This window comes from Hyperolius riggenbachi, chromosome 5 (assembly GCF_040937935.1).
Source record: "Hyperolius riggenbachi isolate aHypRig1 chromosome 5, aHypRig1.pri, whole genome shotgun sequence".
Taxonomy (NCBI): Eukaryota; Metazoa; Chordata; class Amphibia; order Anura; family Hyperoliidae; genus Hyperolius; species Hyperolius riggenbachi.
The window spans coordinates 109,295,933-109,312,657 of record NC_090650.1 but is presented as its reverse complement, the minus strand read 5'-3'; positions in this window follow the sequence as shown (position 1 = coordinate 109,312,657).

The window sequence follows — 16,725 nt, the reverse complement described above, 5'->3', positions numbered from 1 at the left end:
TCTCTGGTACATGTTATAGACAATGGACACACTGTTGTCTATAAAATGTACCAGAGAGCTGATCACCTACCTGTTCTACATGACATTGTATAGCCATGGAGATATACAGGGATGGTGTAAAAAGAGACCCACTACTAATGCTCTATAACATCTGCCATGCTATAAGCTGGCCCTGTTATCACGTGTCTCCATTACGTGTATTGCATTACATTCCAGCCACCAGCCGCTTATCCGGACTCCTTTCCATTCTCGAGTTGCTGTGTAAGTATTACCTTTGAGTTTAATCATTAATAACAGCCAAAGTAAAGCCTCGCCCTCTGTCTTATTTCCTAGGATCATCACCGCCGTGGCTGCCGACATCATATTCGGCATGGAGATGCACCCGGTGCCCCCCCTCACGTAAGTATTACCTGAATCTTATAGTTTGACCTGAATTAGATTGCTGTACAAGGATTGTAACCTCATTTTACATTTGTTTCCTTTTATAGGGATGATGAAGAAGACGCCTGGAGGAAAGTGGTGAAGAGGTGAGTATTACCATATACACAATACACAGCAATACACAAGCAGCTCCACTATTTCCCCCATTAGCACTGGGGATGGCAGACACACCTCTTTCCTTTGGGCCCTCGGTGATACAAGGAGGTATTTAGGTAGGGAATGGCTAGGTGCAGTGGATTAGCTAGACATTATGGGGCCCCATTGCAAAACATTCATGGGGTCAAAAATGTAGGCATTCTTGGGAAATGCCACCTATCTCTCCCCTATGGATATGACCACCTACCTCTCCCCTATGGATATGACCACCTACCTCTCCCCTATGGATATAACCACCTACCTCTCCCCTATGGATATAACCACCTACCTCTCCCCTATGGATATGACCACCTACCTCTCCCCTATGGATATGATCACCTACCTCTCCCCTATGGATATGACCACCTTTTTCTCCCCTATGGATATGACCACCTACCTCTCCCCTATGGATATGAGGTAACTGGGAGATTTGCATTCTCTTGTGATCTACACTGCATATAGTCCATGGGCACTTAGATAAAATCACAGGGTGGAGGAACACAAGAATGTTGGTGAATACATCAAGTACCACCTGGGCCCCCTCTGCTCCAGGGCTGCATAGCAGCTGCTATGATTATTGCTACGCCCTTGCCTAGGTGTTATATTGGGGTCTTCCATGACTGAAAGCGGTCTCCCCAGGCCCCTCTAGTGGTGAACATTAGTATTCACAGTACATCAATTCAGTCTTTACCTTACTACAGAAATGCATTAGAAAAAAGTGCCTCTGTTAAGCCTTTCCAATACTTTTCCCCAATCATCCCCCCCCCCTCCCCCAGCAGCTCATTATTTCCTGGATGCTGGAGGGGGACATGGGTGATCGGGGAAAGCACTGGTGGGGGTGGTCCGGAGGGTCTATAGCTCCTTGCACTAGAGGAAGGAGGTGACTTTGCATCAGCACAGCGTTATATGTTGGCGCTATAAAAATCCAATAAATAATAAAAAATATTAATTCCTGCTATTTCTTATCATTTTTTGCAGGATCCGAGATGATTGCACCGAGGATCCAATGTAAGTACTTTATTAGCCAAACAAGTCAATGGAAGCGCTGAACCGTAAGTACTTGCAGGAGTCTTTACATATATGTATCTTCTTGCTGTTTCTTGAGAATAAACATATTACAAGCTATTTCTTCCTTCCTTAGCCCTACAAAGTATTTACTGTGAAACTCATAGTTCTCTTTCACTTTTCTGCAGCTTCGTCCAGCCACCACCGCCAGCTGCAGAGGACATCCAGCCACCAGCTGCAGAGGACATCCTGCCACCAGCTGCAGAGGACATCCAGCCACCAGCTGCAGAGGACATCCAGCCACCAGCTGCAGAGGACCGGTAAGTAATTCTCCAATACTTGCTACTAATGATTATGGACTTTGATGGTTAGTTTATAAAACGGATGCAGGTGTAGGATAACAGTGGGAGCCAATCACAAGATATTAGTGAAATGCATATAATTCCGGCTTGCATGCAAATTTCATGCACATTTTCAACTTGGAACCGGGTAAATCAAATGTTCTTCCTGTCATTTTTGATTGGCCCAATTCCAAGCAGCGTACAATTTATATTAAATTTGCATGTAAGAATAATTGGCATGTTATTGACCATTTGTTGTCCATGTATGGGATCTGCTCACCAGCCGGTTATACAGGATAAGAATTGTATTATATCCATTGAAGATTTCCACAGCCTTCTTATACTTACCTCTGTTTTCCTTTTCCAGGCCACCCACTCCAGGCCCAGCAGAGGGATCACCACGGGAGGCCCCACCGGCAGAGCCAGCACCAGCTCCTCGGAGGACTCTGAGAGCAAGGTAAGTTGTCCTGCAACCTGTCTATAGGTGTGGCCATCTGTAGCGCTTCCTATAGGCTCCCTCCTTGTGATGTCACTTCCTGATAGATCAGATTTTAATCTATGGCTTATGACTGCCCATCCATCATATCACCCCCACCTCAGTTCTACCTTCCCAGTCTGCTTCTGTACAGTACCCAGTGGGGCTCCTATAGCAAAGTGCATGTCAAAGAGCAACACTGACCACTACTGATCAGTGTGGAGAGTCGGTCCACAGTGGGTGACCTCTGCTGAAGGCACTACCACTATGCAAATGGGGTGTGATAAGCTCCTCCTCCTGCATGCTATTCCCGACTGGAATGATCAGGGACAGTACAGGAAGAGTTTGATCTGATTGTGTGGTGGGGTAATAGTGGTGGTTGTGGTGGGGGTAGTTATTTCTACTATTCTATTCTACTATACTATACATACTTGCCATGGGGTGTTTTTTAGCTGTCTAGATGAAACCTGTCAGTAGGGTGACAAGTCACATTTAATGGATATGGGGGCTTTTTCCATCCTAATTTAAAGAACTATGTGAAGAATTCAATAAAAGTGTTCCCCAACTTTAGTTACTGTAGTTAATTGTCAAATATTTTTCCTTAGCATTTAAATTGCTTCCAAAGATCACTGAAATCTGCTTTATGTGTCCCTGAAAAGCTATCCTGTCTAAAGGTGACCATACATTAGGCGACTTGGCAGACGATTAACCATCCTATTTGATTATTATAATCAAAATCAGATGAAAATCAGTGCCGCCAATTGCATGCCCAACCAACAATGCGACCAATTTCGTGCCAAAATTCGTTGCATTAGTGGATTGGACGTGCTGCAAGATGTAGGGCCGACTTGCTTGATCGGGTCCCAGTGGTAACCGGCAGCGATATCAGGACAAGCGACGAAACCCCTGGCATTGTTCCTGGAATGTGTACAAGTGTGTGTAATATGTAAATGTGCTGTAATGTGCATTTATACATTACCTGTCCTGTGTCATGGTGGCCGTCCGTCTTCTGCCGCTCTGCAATTACCCGCATACACGCTGCCAGCGCATAGCACGCCGGTGTGTGACGTCACACACCAGCAGCGTGTATGCGGATAATTGAAGAGAGGCGGCAGACAGATGGCCACAGGGTCACAAGACAGGTAATGTATAAATGCACATACATACACACACAGCGGCGAGGCGGAGGATGCGGCGGGCTCAGCCGATTCCCAAGACATTTCATGTTGAAATTGATCGGGAATCGACCTGTGGTGTATGTGCAGATGACAGATCTGTCTCCGATCAGATTCGATTAGAGAGAGATTTTCTCTTGGTCGAATCTGCCCAACAACGCCATATTTATGGCTACCTTTACTGTCCGCTTACATTACTTGTAATTTAGTTCTCACAAGAAGAGTCTATTGTTCCTCTGGCTGATTGTATTAGCCCTGCAACTCTCAGTCATGGTATCTGTCTCTCTAATGAGCTCTCTAGCAGGTATTAGCCTGAATTATAACCAGAGATAGATTCTGAACTTATAAGTTCACATGTATTGCTGCTGATCACTTCTGAAGCACAAAAAAGTTCTTGCATTCCCATGCGGGTAAATTCACCTTTAAAGGGAATCGGAAGCGAGAGTTATAAGGAGGCTACCATATTTATATTTATTACCCAACTGCATTGTGGTCCCGGGGCCCCTGCAGAGTTATTGGCAGTGTAGCGACTCGCCTGTCCTGGCTGACACACTCCCCCCATTAGTCTGTGGCTCTGTGTGTTCCCCTCTTCATCCTCTCAGGGCTGCCTCTCCCCCATTAGTCTGTGGCTCTGTGTGTTCCCCTCCTCATCCTCACAGGGCTGCCTCTCCCCCATTAGTCTGTGGCTCTGTGTGTTCCCCTCCTCATCCTCTCAGGGCTGCCTCTCCCCCATTAGTCTGTGGCTCTGTGTTTTCCCCTCATCCTCACAGGGCTGCCTCTCCCCCATTAGACTGTGGCTCTGTGTGTTCCCCTCCTCATCCTCACAGGGCTGCCTCTCCCCCATTAGTCTGTGGCTCTGTGTTTTCCCCTCATCCTCACAGGGCTGCCTCTCCCCCATTAGACTGTGGCTCTGTGTTTTCCCCTCATCCTCACAGGGCTGCCTCTCCCTCATTAGTCTGTGGCTCTGTGTGTTCCCCTCTTCATCCTCTCAGGGCTGCCTCTCCCCCATTAGTCTGTGGCTCTGTGTTTTCCCCTCATCCTCACAGGGCTGCCTCTCCCTCATTAGTCTGTGGCTCTGTGTGTTCCCCTCCTCATCCTCACAGGGCTGCCTCTCCCTCATTAGCCTGTGGCTCTGTGTGTTCCCCTCCTCATCCTCACAGGGCTGCCTCTCCTCCGTGACCTGGTGCATGTTAATACATAATATGCCGCGGGTCACTGAGATGATGCAGCCGGCGCGGATGAAGACGCGGGAACGCTGGAGCAGGGGAATAATGGAGGAGTGCACCAGCCTGCAGAATAGAAAGAAAGCAGAGATTTCAGGTACACAAATCGTCCTGCGCTCTGTACCCACTGAGGGGACTGATGTACTTTTTATAGGCTGCGGAAAGTCATTGGTGTTGTTAGCTTTGTGTCTGGGGCATATTCCTGCCACTTGTCCTTATTCCCTCATGTGACGCAACCTTTATTCTTTCTTTTTCAGATTCGCCAGGGCTTGGAGACGGGTGAGAGGCTTCTTCACCTGCAGTGCCACCAAGACGGCCTAGGTAAGTGATCATGCCTTGTCATACTGCTGACTACCATGTTGTATAGCATAGCCTGAAAGAGGATTTACACTTTGTTTCCCTCACACCACTAGAAATTGTCAAGGGTCTTCCCCATCAGGTTTTTCTCCACTCAGGGTGCTGTCAGCTGGCTCTTATAGAGTCTCTGATGTGCCTGGAGGTGGGAGCACCATACAGCCCCTCTGCAGACACTCACTGCCCCCTAGTGGCTGTCCAAGGCTAGGACCCCCGTGTGGTGTGATGGCTTTTACCAAGAACAGGTGTCTGAGTTATGGCGGATAAAGTCCAGCATCTCTCCATCAGCAGCAATCTAAGAGCTGCTGACCAGCACTGTCACATGGCTGATCCAGGGGAATTCTTTACTGTCAGGAAACCCCTGAGTATTCTAGTATGCTGAGCTGTCGCACCTGATAATGGCGGCACATGCCCCCAGAGCTTGTGTGACAGAATTCCTTACTACAGCCTATCCTGAGATGTAGAGTTCTTCTGAATATATACAATATCCATGTTCTCTCACTAACTTTATTGTCCCCTGTTTGATTTACAGACAGACCATCATTAAGGCGTGGTAAGTATACCTGCAGAGGTAAGTATACTTTTATAGTTAGGGAAAAATGGGGGGTGGGGGGTCAGGGTTAGATTAATACCAAAAATACAAAAAAAATACAAAAAAGAAAAACACAAAAAATGTTACTATTAGTGTGTGTGTGTGTATGTGTGTATGTGTATGTATGTGTGTATGTGTATGTATGTATGTGTGTGTGTGGGGGGGGGGGAGGGGGGATCAGAATTACTAGCCAATTTCCGGGAGAGCTGATCCAGGGATTCATCTGACTGCCATTTACCATCTGGAGTCGGGAAGGAATTTTCCCCTTTTAAGGCTAATTGGCCCATGCCTTGAAAGGTTTTTCGCCTTCCCCTGGATCAGTGCCCACAAAATAAACAGGCAGTTTAAAAACAAAAATACAAAAAAAGAATAAAAAAAATACACAAAAAAACACTATGGTTAAGTTGGGGTGTGTGTTGTGTGTGTATGTTGTGTGTATGTGTGTATGTGTGTGTGGTGTGTGGTGTGTGTATGGTGTGTGTGTGTGGTTTTTCTACAAAAGGGAAAGAAGTAAAACAACATCAAAAACAGAAAAAAATACTAAAATATATAGCTATAGGAAGGGGGGTGGAGGATCAGAGTTACTAGGCAATTTCCAGGAGAGCTGATCCAGCGATTTGGATCTGGCAGCAGTTTCCCCACATAATAAACATGATCTGGCAGCAGTCCCCCCCCCCCCCCCCAAAATAAACATGATCTGGCAGAAAACTCCCACCCCCCAAAAAATCAACATGATCTGGCAGCAGTTCCTCCACATAATAAACATGATCTGGCAGCAGTTCCCCCCCCAAAAAAAAAATATGATCTGGCAGCAGTTGCCTCCCCCCCAAAAAAATATCATCTGGAAGCAGCCCCCCCCCCAAAAAAAAATAAACATGTTCTGGCGGAAGCCTCCCAAAAATAAATAAACATGATCTGCCAGCAGTTCCCCCCAAATAAACATGATCTGACAGCAGTTCCCCACCCCAAAAAAATATATGATCTCGCAGCTGCCCCCCCCCCCAAAAAAAATAAACATGATTTGGCAGCAGTCCCCCCCCCCCCAAATAAACATGATCTGGCAGCTGTCCCCCCCAAAGAAATAAAATAAAAAAAATGATCTGGCAGCAGTTCCCCCCCAAAATAAACATGATGAGGCAGCAGTTTCCCCCAAAAAATAAATATGATCTGACAGCAGTTCCCCACATGATCTGGCAGCAGTTCTCCCCCCCCAAAAAAAAAAATAAACATGATCTGGCAGCAGTTCCCCCTTCCTCCAAAAAAATAAACATGATCTGGCAGCAGTTCCCCACATAATAAACATGATCTGGCAGCAGTTTCCCCCACATAATAAACATGATCTGGCAGCAGTCCCCCGGCCCAAAATACACAAGATCTGGCAGCAGTCCCCCCCCCCAAAAAAAAATAAACATGATCTGGCAGCAGTTCAAAAAAAATATGATCTTGCAGCAGTCCCCCCTCCCCCCAAAAATAAACATGATCTGGCAGCAGTTCCCCCCAAAATAAACATGATCTGGCAGCAGCCTCCCCCAAATAAACATGATCTGGTGGCAGGCCCCCCAAAAAACATGATCTTGCAGCAGTTCCCCCACATAATAAACATGGTCTGGCAGCAGTTCCCACAAAATAAACATGATCTGGCGGCAGCCCACCAAAATAAACATGATCTGGCAGCTGTCCCCCCCCAAAAAAAAAAATAAATATGATCCCGCAGCAGTCCCCCCCCCCCAAAAAAAAATAAACATGATCTGGCAGCAGTCCCCCCCCCCAAAAAAAAATAAAAATAAATAAAAAATAAACATGATCTGGCAGCAGATCCCCCCCAAAATAAACATGATCGGGCAGCAGCTCCCCCCAAAATAAACATGCTCTGGCGGCAGCCCCCCAAAAGAGAATAAACATGGTCTGGAAGCAGTTCCCCCTAAAATAAACATGATCTGGCAGCAGTTTCCCCCCAAAAATTAAATATGATCTGGCAGCAGTCCCCCCCCCCCAAAAAAAAAATAAGCATGATCTGGCAGCAGTTCCCCACATAATAAACATGATCTGGCAGCAGTCCCTCCCCCAAAATAAACATGATCTGGCGGCAGCCCCCCCCCCAAAATAATATGATCTGGCAGCAGTTCCCCACATGATCTGGCAGCAGTTCTCCCCCCCCCCCAAAAAAAAATAAACATGATCTGGCGGCAGCCCCCCCCCCCCCCCCCCAAAAAAAAAAAAAAATTAAATAAAAATAAACATGATCTGGCAGCAGTTCCCCCCCTCTCCAAAAAAAATATGATTTGGCAGCAGCTCCCCACATAAACATGATCTGGCAGCAGTTTCCCCCACATAATAAACATGATTTGGCAGCATTCCCCCCCCCCCCCAAAATAAACATGATCTGGCAGCAGTTAAAAAAAAAATGATCTTGCAGCAGTCCCCCCTCCCCCCAAAAATAAACATGATCTGGCAGCAGCCTCCCCCAAAATAAACATGATCTGGTGGCAGGCCCCCCCAAAAAACATGATCTTGCAGCAGTTCCCCCACATAATAAACATGGTCTGGCAGCAGCCCCCCCCCCCAAAAAAAAATAAATAAACATGATCTGGCAGCAGTCCCCCCCAAAAAAATAAAAATAAACATGATCTGGCAGCAGTTCCCCACATAATAAACATGATCTGGCAGCAGTTCCCCCAAAATAAACATGATCTGGCGGCAGCCCCCCAAAATAAACATGATCTGGCAGCTGCCCCCCCCCCCCCAAATAAATAAATATGATCTCGCAGCAGTCCCCCCCCAAAAAAAAATAATCCTCATCTGGCAGCAGTTCCCCACATAATAAACATGATCTGGCAACAGTTTCCCCCTCCTCCCAAAAAAAAATAAAAAATGATCTGACAGCAGTCCCCCCCCCCTTAAAAAATTAAACATGATCTGGCATCAGTCCCCCCCCCCCTCCCAAAAAAAAAGAGGAAACATAAACATGATCTGGCAGCACTTCCCCCCAAAATAAACATGATGTGGCAGCAGTCCCCCCCCCCTCCAAAATAAAAATGATCTGGCAGCAGTCCCCCCCCCCCCCAAAAAAAAAAATTAGCATGATCTGGCAGCAGTTTCCCCCTAAAAAAAAATACGATCTGGCAGCAGCCCCCCCCCACAAAAAATCATCTGGCAGCAGTTCCCCACATAATAAACATGATCTGGCAGCAGTTTCCTACATAATAAACATTATCTGGCGGCAGCCTTCCCCCCCCAAAAAAAATAAACATGACCTGGCAGCAGTCCTCCCCCCAAAATAAACATGATCTGGCTGCAGCCCCCCCCCCCCAAAGAAATAAATATGATCTGGCAGCAGCCCCCCCCCCAAAAAAAAAATAAACCTGATCTGGTAGCAGTCCCCCCACCCCCACCCCCAAAATAAATAAATAAATATGATCTGGCAGCAGTCCCCCCCAAAAAGAATAAACATGATCTGGCAGCAGTCGTCCCCCCAAAATAAACATGATCTGGCAGCAGTCGTCCCCCCAAAATAAAAAATAAACATGATCTGGCGGCAGTTTTCCCTCAAAATAGATATGATCTGGCAGCAGTTTCCCCACATAATAAACATGATCTCAGTCGGAAGTTTCCCCACAAAATAAACATGATCTGGCAGCAGTTTCCCCACATAATAAACATGATCTGGCAGCAGTTTCCCCACAAAATAAACATGATCTTGCAGCAGTCTTCACAAAAAATAAACCTGACCTGGTGGCAGTTCCCCTGCACTGCCCTGATCTTTCACCTGTTCACCTTACCACTTTACATCTGCCTGCTGCATGCTGATCCTTCATGCCTACCTACTTGCTGACATCGGCTCCCTGATGACATCATAAGTCCAGTGACCAGCGAAGCTTTTCATCTGTCTTCCAAGCCAATCCCTTTTGTAGATATTTTAAATTCTCAATAAAATATGTAAAATAAAATGATTGTAACTGGTGTTTTTTTTTATTTGAAAACTCAGTGTGGCCGTGGAGCCTGTTTGTACAGTGCATAGTGTGTGGGTAAATGTACAGCACCTATGTGTGCAGTATGTGGTTAAGTGTACAGGCTATGTGTACAGCATGTGGGTAGGTGTAAAGTGCCTATTTGTATAGCATGTGGGTAAGTGTACACTGCCTATGTGTATAGCATGTGGGTAAGTGTACAGTGCCTATGTGTATAGCATGTGGGTAAGTGTACAGTGCCTATGTGTATAGCATGTGGCTAAGTGTACAGTGCCTATGTGTATAGCATGTGGCTAAGTGTACAGTGCCTATGTGTAGAGCATGTGGGTAAGTGTACAGTGCCTATGTGTATAGCATGTGGGTAAGTGTACAGTGCCTATGTGTATAGCATGTGGGTAAGTGTACAGTGCCTATGTGTATAGCATGTGGGTAAGTGTACAGTGCCTATGTGTATAGCATGTGGGTAAGTGTACAGTGCCTATGTGTATAGCATGTGGGTAAGTGTACACTGCCTATGTGTAGAGCATGTGGGTAAGTGTACAGTGCCTATGTGTATAGCATGTGGGTAAGTGTACACTGCCTATGTGTAGAGCATGTGGGTAAGTGTACACTGCCTTTGTATACAGGGTGTGGGTAAGTGTACAGTGCCTATGTGTATAGCATGTGGGTAAGTGTACACTGCCTTTGTATACAGGGTGTGGGTAAGTATACAGCGTATCTGCCTACAGTGCACAAGTAAGTGTACAGCTGATGTGTACAGCATGTGGTTGAGTGCACTGTATGTCAGAATACAGTAGTTAGGTAAGCGTACAACCGTGGCCGGGACCGCTCTGCGCATGACGTAAATAGTGACATCATGTGCAGAGCACTCCCGGCTGCGGTCGCACACTGTAGGACACGCAGCTGGGCCAGCGCAGGTGCAGTGATGCCAGACTCCGGCGACCCAGAAAACGCTGCATAAGGGGCTTCAGGTATGAAAGGAGGGGGGCAGAGGAAAACGGGGGAGCGGTGGGCATCAGGACAGCTTCCCCTACATGCCTGCTCCCCCCATTTCTCCTAGTGTGTTGGGCTCTGGTATCCTTTAAGTGTAAGTGGCATATTGTTTTACAGTGTGTGGAAGAACAGTGTATCTGTTTACAGCACATCATGGGTAAAACTTCAGTGCATGTGTACAGTGTGCTGATAAATCTAGGTGTGTGTACAGCACATGACTCCCCGGCAGGCAGCGCTTGTGATTCCGTACATTATACTGAATGGGATCGCGGGCGTAATTGCCCCGAAATGCAGGCAACCATACACTGCGGTTCAGCTGTGACTCGCAGCACATGTATGGAAACATCAGAGAGTGCAGTCTATGCCCTCTCCGATGTCCCAGCGATCACGTTTCCATATGCACAACTGAAAGCACGCTATATGGAAACGAGCCCTAAGTGTACTGTGCATGTGTACACAAAGCTTCAGTAAATATGCAGCACATGTGTGTACAAAGTGTAGGTAACGCCTGAGCACACTTGTGCATTTCTGCAGGGTCAGTGTGCAGTATGCAAGGACACATAGAAAGCATTTTAAAGACCCACTGCAATGCTCATTAACACACTTCAATATACACGCTTTTTATGATCCATTTTTTGAGCATTTTTGTTATAATGCAGATATGTGCTCAGGCCCTAAGTGAACGCTGCATGAGTTTACTGAACTTTTGTGTACAACATGTGGATATGGATACAGCACATGCTTCAGTGTAGTTTAATATATAGCATCTCACAAAAATGAGTACACTTCAAACTTTTTTAAAAATATTTTTATATTTTTTTCATGGGGCAACTCTGAAGACCTGGCTTGTTGATACAAGGTACAGTAGTCAGTGTACAGCATGTAAATTTGCTGTCCCATCAAAATAACTCAACACACAGCCATAAATGTCTGAACCGCTGGCAGCAAAAGTGAGTCCATTCCTAAGGGAAGAATGTCAAAATGATGCCCAAAGTGTCAATATTTTATGTGCCCACCATTATTTACCATTATTATTTATTGTATTTGTAAAGTGCCAACATGTTACGCAGCCCTGGACATAAATACATACAGTGATACAAAGGATGACAGACATAAGGATATACAACACTGGACAAATTTATACAAGGCAAACAGGGTACCATATACATGATCTTGTGATTTTGGGCTGGTTAGGTAGGCCCAGTAATACAAGTGCAAGGCAGTCATAGGAAAGGAGCACATGATCATGTACAGGGCCGCTTCTAGACTTTTTGCTGCTGAGGCAAATTGGTGAGGATGTGCCCCCCCCCCCCCCCCACTCCGATTTGCAATGATCGCAGAACACCAGACAATTTACTCTGCTTTATCTAATGTTCTCACATGACATGCTGCAGCTCAACACAATAGCACACTGGCTGGCTGTGAGTCTGTGACAAACAAGCTGCTTACCCTCAGTCACTCCATTCCTCCTGAGAAAGGTACACACAGTACAAAAATACTGCCCCTGAAATCTCTGCGTCTGATGCAAATGTTTCACCTTGCTTCATGAGAGAACCGGTCCTGATCATGTAGAACAGTGTTTCTCAACTTTTTTTGGTGTGTACCCCTTTATAATACTGTTTACCAAGTACCCCCCACATATACATAAAATGATGTAACCCTGGACCTCCACATGCTTATTAGCAGTACCCCCAATTTTTGTATAAAATATTTCCGAGCTTTCCCCTTTTTTTTTGTTAACTAAAACACTTTTACAATTTTGTTTATATAATTTTGTGAAACTCAAAATTGACTAAATGAAATTAAAGCACACCTGTACTGACACATTGCATGAGGAGATAAACAAGGTTATGTAAAGTAATAGTCATAAGAGCTTGCCTGAGGTCATTTTCTATTTTTCTTCATGGCAAGGGTTCTTAAACTAGTGCTTTTACCTAAGCAAATAAAGCTGCTGTGCAACCATGGCGCTCCTGAAGAGTAAGCCAAAGCCAAAATGCTTTAATTAGGCTGAAGAAACACTGTTGATAACAAAACAGGTCTGTAAACTTCAAACAGCTACTATTTATTTTGCTTTTCAGTTGAAAGGTTCTTTTTTCAACTTATGGCTGTTCTGTAGAATTTGGTCTTAGAGAAAGAACTTCAGCCCATCAATTGAAAACAAAAATGTGAGGCTCCAGGAAAATTCAATTTATTTGATTTCTGAAAAATCACTGAGAACTTTGCATGAATATTCAGGTCTATAAGTTATGCAGCAGAATTAGAATGGATTGAAAAGATGTAAGTCTGTTGGTAGGCCACAGACAAAGATATTCCAATGATTAAGTTGGGATGTGAATATTTTAGTAGAATACTACCACTTATAAAGGGATGTTATTAACATTTACCGTTATCTCAGGCAAAAAAGGAGATTGAGGCGGAAAGAAAATAACCGCTTTGGTTTTGCTCTTGTCAAGTTTTGGGGTACAAGAGATCTTGAAAGACGATATGGCAGTATTGAAATTCTTTTAAGTGTATTCGTTTCCCACAAACTTGAATAGAGATGAAGAGGACTAAGACAAAGTCTTGAAGTACCACAACAGATGGCATTTGGAAAGTTGTTTTATACTAAACAAGGGAACATGTAAAGCTCCCAAGAATCCAACAGAAGGACTAGACTTTTTAGGCCTGATGCACGAAACTCCAGTAAAGTTGGCGTGTGCAAGGAGCGTGTTGCAATTTTACCATTGCTAGTGCAGGGGGAGAACTGGTCATTTCCCTGGGGTAGCGTGTGCAACCTCGGTAATGCACGTGGTACTAATGGGTTAACAGCCAGTGCTCCTCTGCACTAGTAATGGTAAAACTGTCTGGAAGAGCACTGCATTGTCTTGCATGTGAAATGCAGAGGACCAGTGATGCGAGATGAGTTAGGATTTTGCTTTTTGGATATCAGCGGTTGGTTTGGTAAAAGCTGTTTCCCTGGAGTTGGTAACATTAGGAGTTAGTAGACTAGTAGTCATCTAATTCTGCATAGACATGCTTTTCCCAGTACTTTGGATGTTAAGGGGAGAAACTGGGCAGAGGCTGGGGAGGGCTGTGTGATCTAGAAATGATTTTTGAAGTACTGCTGGTGTGACTGCTGCTTTGATGGTAAAATGCCAGTGCTAAGGGATAGGTTAAAAAGTAATGCTAGTGCAGTGATGAAGAATGATGAGAGTTGAGGAATGAGATTGGTATGGGGTAGGGTAATAGAATTCAAATAAAGGTAGTGAGCGGAGTCCTTGCTTAACCTCCTTGGCGGTAATCCCGAGTTGAGCTCACGGTAAGCCGCCGCGGAGGATTTCTCAGGCCCTGGCGGGCCGATTTGCATATTTTTTTTTGTTACACGCAGCTAGCACTTTGCTAGCTGCATGTACTAGACGATCGCCGCTGCTCTGTGCCGCGTTAGAGGCCCCCCCAGACCCTTTGCGCAGCCTGGCCAATTACCACTGGCTACGCTAAGGGGCGGATCGGGACTTCTCCAGACGCCATGATTCGTCGATGATGTCATCTTGATTGTCGCCATGGCGACGGGAAGCCAAACAGGAAATCCCATTCTGAACGAGATTTCCTGTTTGATCTGATCGCCAGAGGCGATCGGAAGGGGTGGGTCTCATGTGGCTAGCACCAGGCTAGCTACATGATTTAAATTTAAAAAAATTAAAAAGTGCTGCGCCGCCCCCCTGGCGGGTTTATTTTACCATGAGGGTGGTTAAAGAGGAAGTGAAGCCTAATACAGACTTCTCTAGAGCAGACCCCTTTTAAAACCCTGTTCTCACCAAGTACCCCCTAGTATAGTAAACTTTACCACAAGTACCCCCTGACAAATATATATTTAACTACTTCCTGACAAGCTGCCTTATTAAAACATCGTGTTTGAGCCTGTTAATGGCTTCAAGACATTTTGATAAGTCACTCTCTCCCACCGTCGCTGTGCACGTGTGTGCCCCCCCTGTCACCGTTACCCGTCGGGCCACCGCGATCCGTGATTGGGGAAGAGGACCGAGGCTCTTCTAGGCAGTCGCAATTCCTGGAATGAATGGACATGACCCCGATTAGGGGCCATTTCTATTCATAAAACAGGAAGTAGTAAAGCGTAAAAAGAAAAAGTGAACACTTCCTATAAAATGGGAGTGCTCACTAGCACCATCTAGTGGTCAAAAATTACAATGATACAGGCACATAAATACACATACACTTGTTAAATATTAATACATTTAATAACTTACACTACCAAAGCCCCCCCCCCCCCCCAAAAAAAAAAACACTTGTAAAAAAATAAATCAGTTTAAAAAAATACATAAATAGTTGCCTTAGGGACTTAGCTTTTTTTAATCTATATCTTATGAGGGTATATTACTTTTACTTTACCACATAGCGGCTTGTAATTATGGACTGGACTAAAAACAAACACACAGAAAAATAACACCTATATTTCCAAATAATATATTGTCGCCATACATTGTGATAGAGACATTATTTAAACGGTTTAATAATTGGGACAAATGGTCAAATTAAATGTGTGAGTTTTATCCACAGGAGAACATTTTATTTTGAAACTATAATGGCCGAAAACATAATGAATTTTTTCAATTTTTTTGTATTTTTCCAATTAAAGGGACCCTGAGCAGTGCGTGACATTAAAGTGAACCTCCGGACTAAAAATCTACTCAGCAGCACTGAAAAGGCTTGGTGTTTCTTAAACAGTTTCACAGCATCAGAACTTTGTTTTTCTTACCAAAGCATCATTTTTAGCTGCATTTTTACCTAAGCTCCACCCATCAAAGAAAAAAAGCAACTGCCTAGCAACTGGCAGAGGTGCTCAGGACACAGGACAGTTGGAACTGTGTCTCATGCTCCCTGTCACCTCCTTTCAACCAAAAAGATGGCTGCCATCATGAAATCAAACATTTGCCTGTTCTTTTAAAACCGTGTGGGTAAGAGATTATATTACCTATCTATTTTAATTAACATAACTAATGTAACTTAATGACAGTATGTTTGCTTAGGCTGGAGCTCCTCTTTAAGATTACACATACCTGGGGCTTCTTCCAGCTCACCGTAGGTGGCGAGGTTCCCCGGCGTCCTCCTGGCTCCTCTCCTTGTGCCTCCGCCAGCCCCCCGTTACCGGCGTTACGCGGCGACACCTAGGCCAGGTGTCTGGCCGGCTCTTCCTGGTTAATGAGGCATTACGCCGGCCGCTTCGCGTAATCGCGTCATCTTGCCGGCCGGCATGACAGGTGTGCGCATGCGCGGAACCCGTGCATGCGCAGACCTGTCACGCCGGCCGCTGTGATGACGCCGAAGTGGCCGACGTGGTGACGCAAGGTAACGGGGGCCGGCGGAGGTGCAAGGAGAGGAGCCAGGAGGACGTCGGGGGAGATCGCCACCTACGGTGAGCTGGAAGAAGCCCCAGGTAAGCGTACTCTTTAAATTTCACGCACTGCTCGGAGTCCCTTTAAGATGCATTTAGAATAAAATATTTCTTAGAAAAATTTACTACCCACAAAAAGCCTAATTGGTGGCGAAAAACACAAGGTATAGATCATTTTGTTGTGATAAGTAGTAATAAAGTTATTGGCAAATAAAAGGGAGGCGCACTGACAGGTGAAAATTGCTCTTGTCCATTAGAGTAAAATCCCCTATGGGGTGAAGTGGTTAATCGTAGTACACGATACTTGGTACTAAACAATCTCCAAACATTTACCGTTGCTTTTAATTAAAATACTAATTTGGAGTATAAATAAGATTTAACATTTTCTAAAACTCTAAATTTGTTACTTTTGGTTAAGTAAATTAAAGGGATACTGTAGGGGGGTCAGGGGAAAATGAGTTGAACTTACCCGGGGCTTCTAACGGTCCCCCGCAGACATCCTGTGTTGGCGCAGCCACTCACCGATGCTCCGGCCCCGCCTCCGGTTCACTTCTGGAATTTCAGACTTTAAAGTCTGAAAACCACTGCGCCTGCGTTGCCGTGTCCTCGATCCTGCTGATGTCATCAAGAGCGC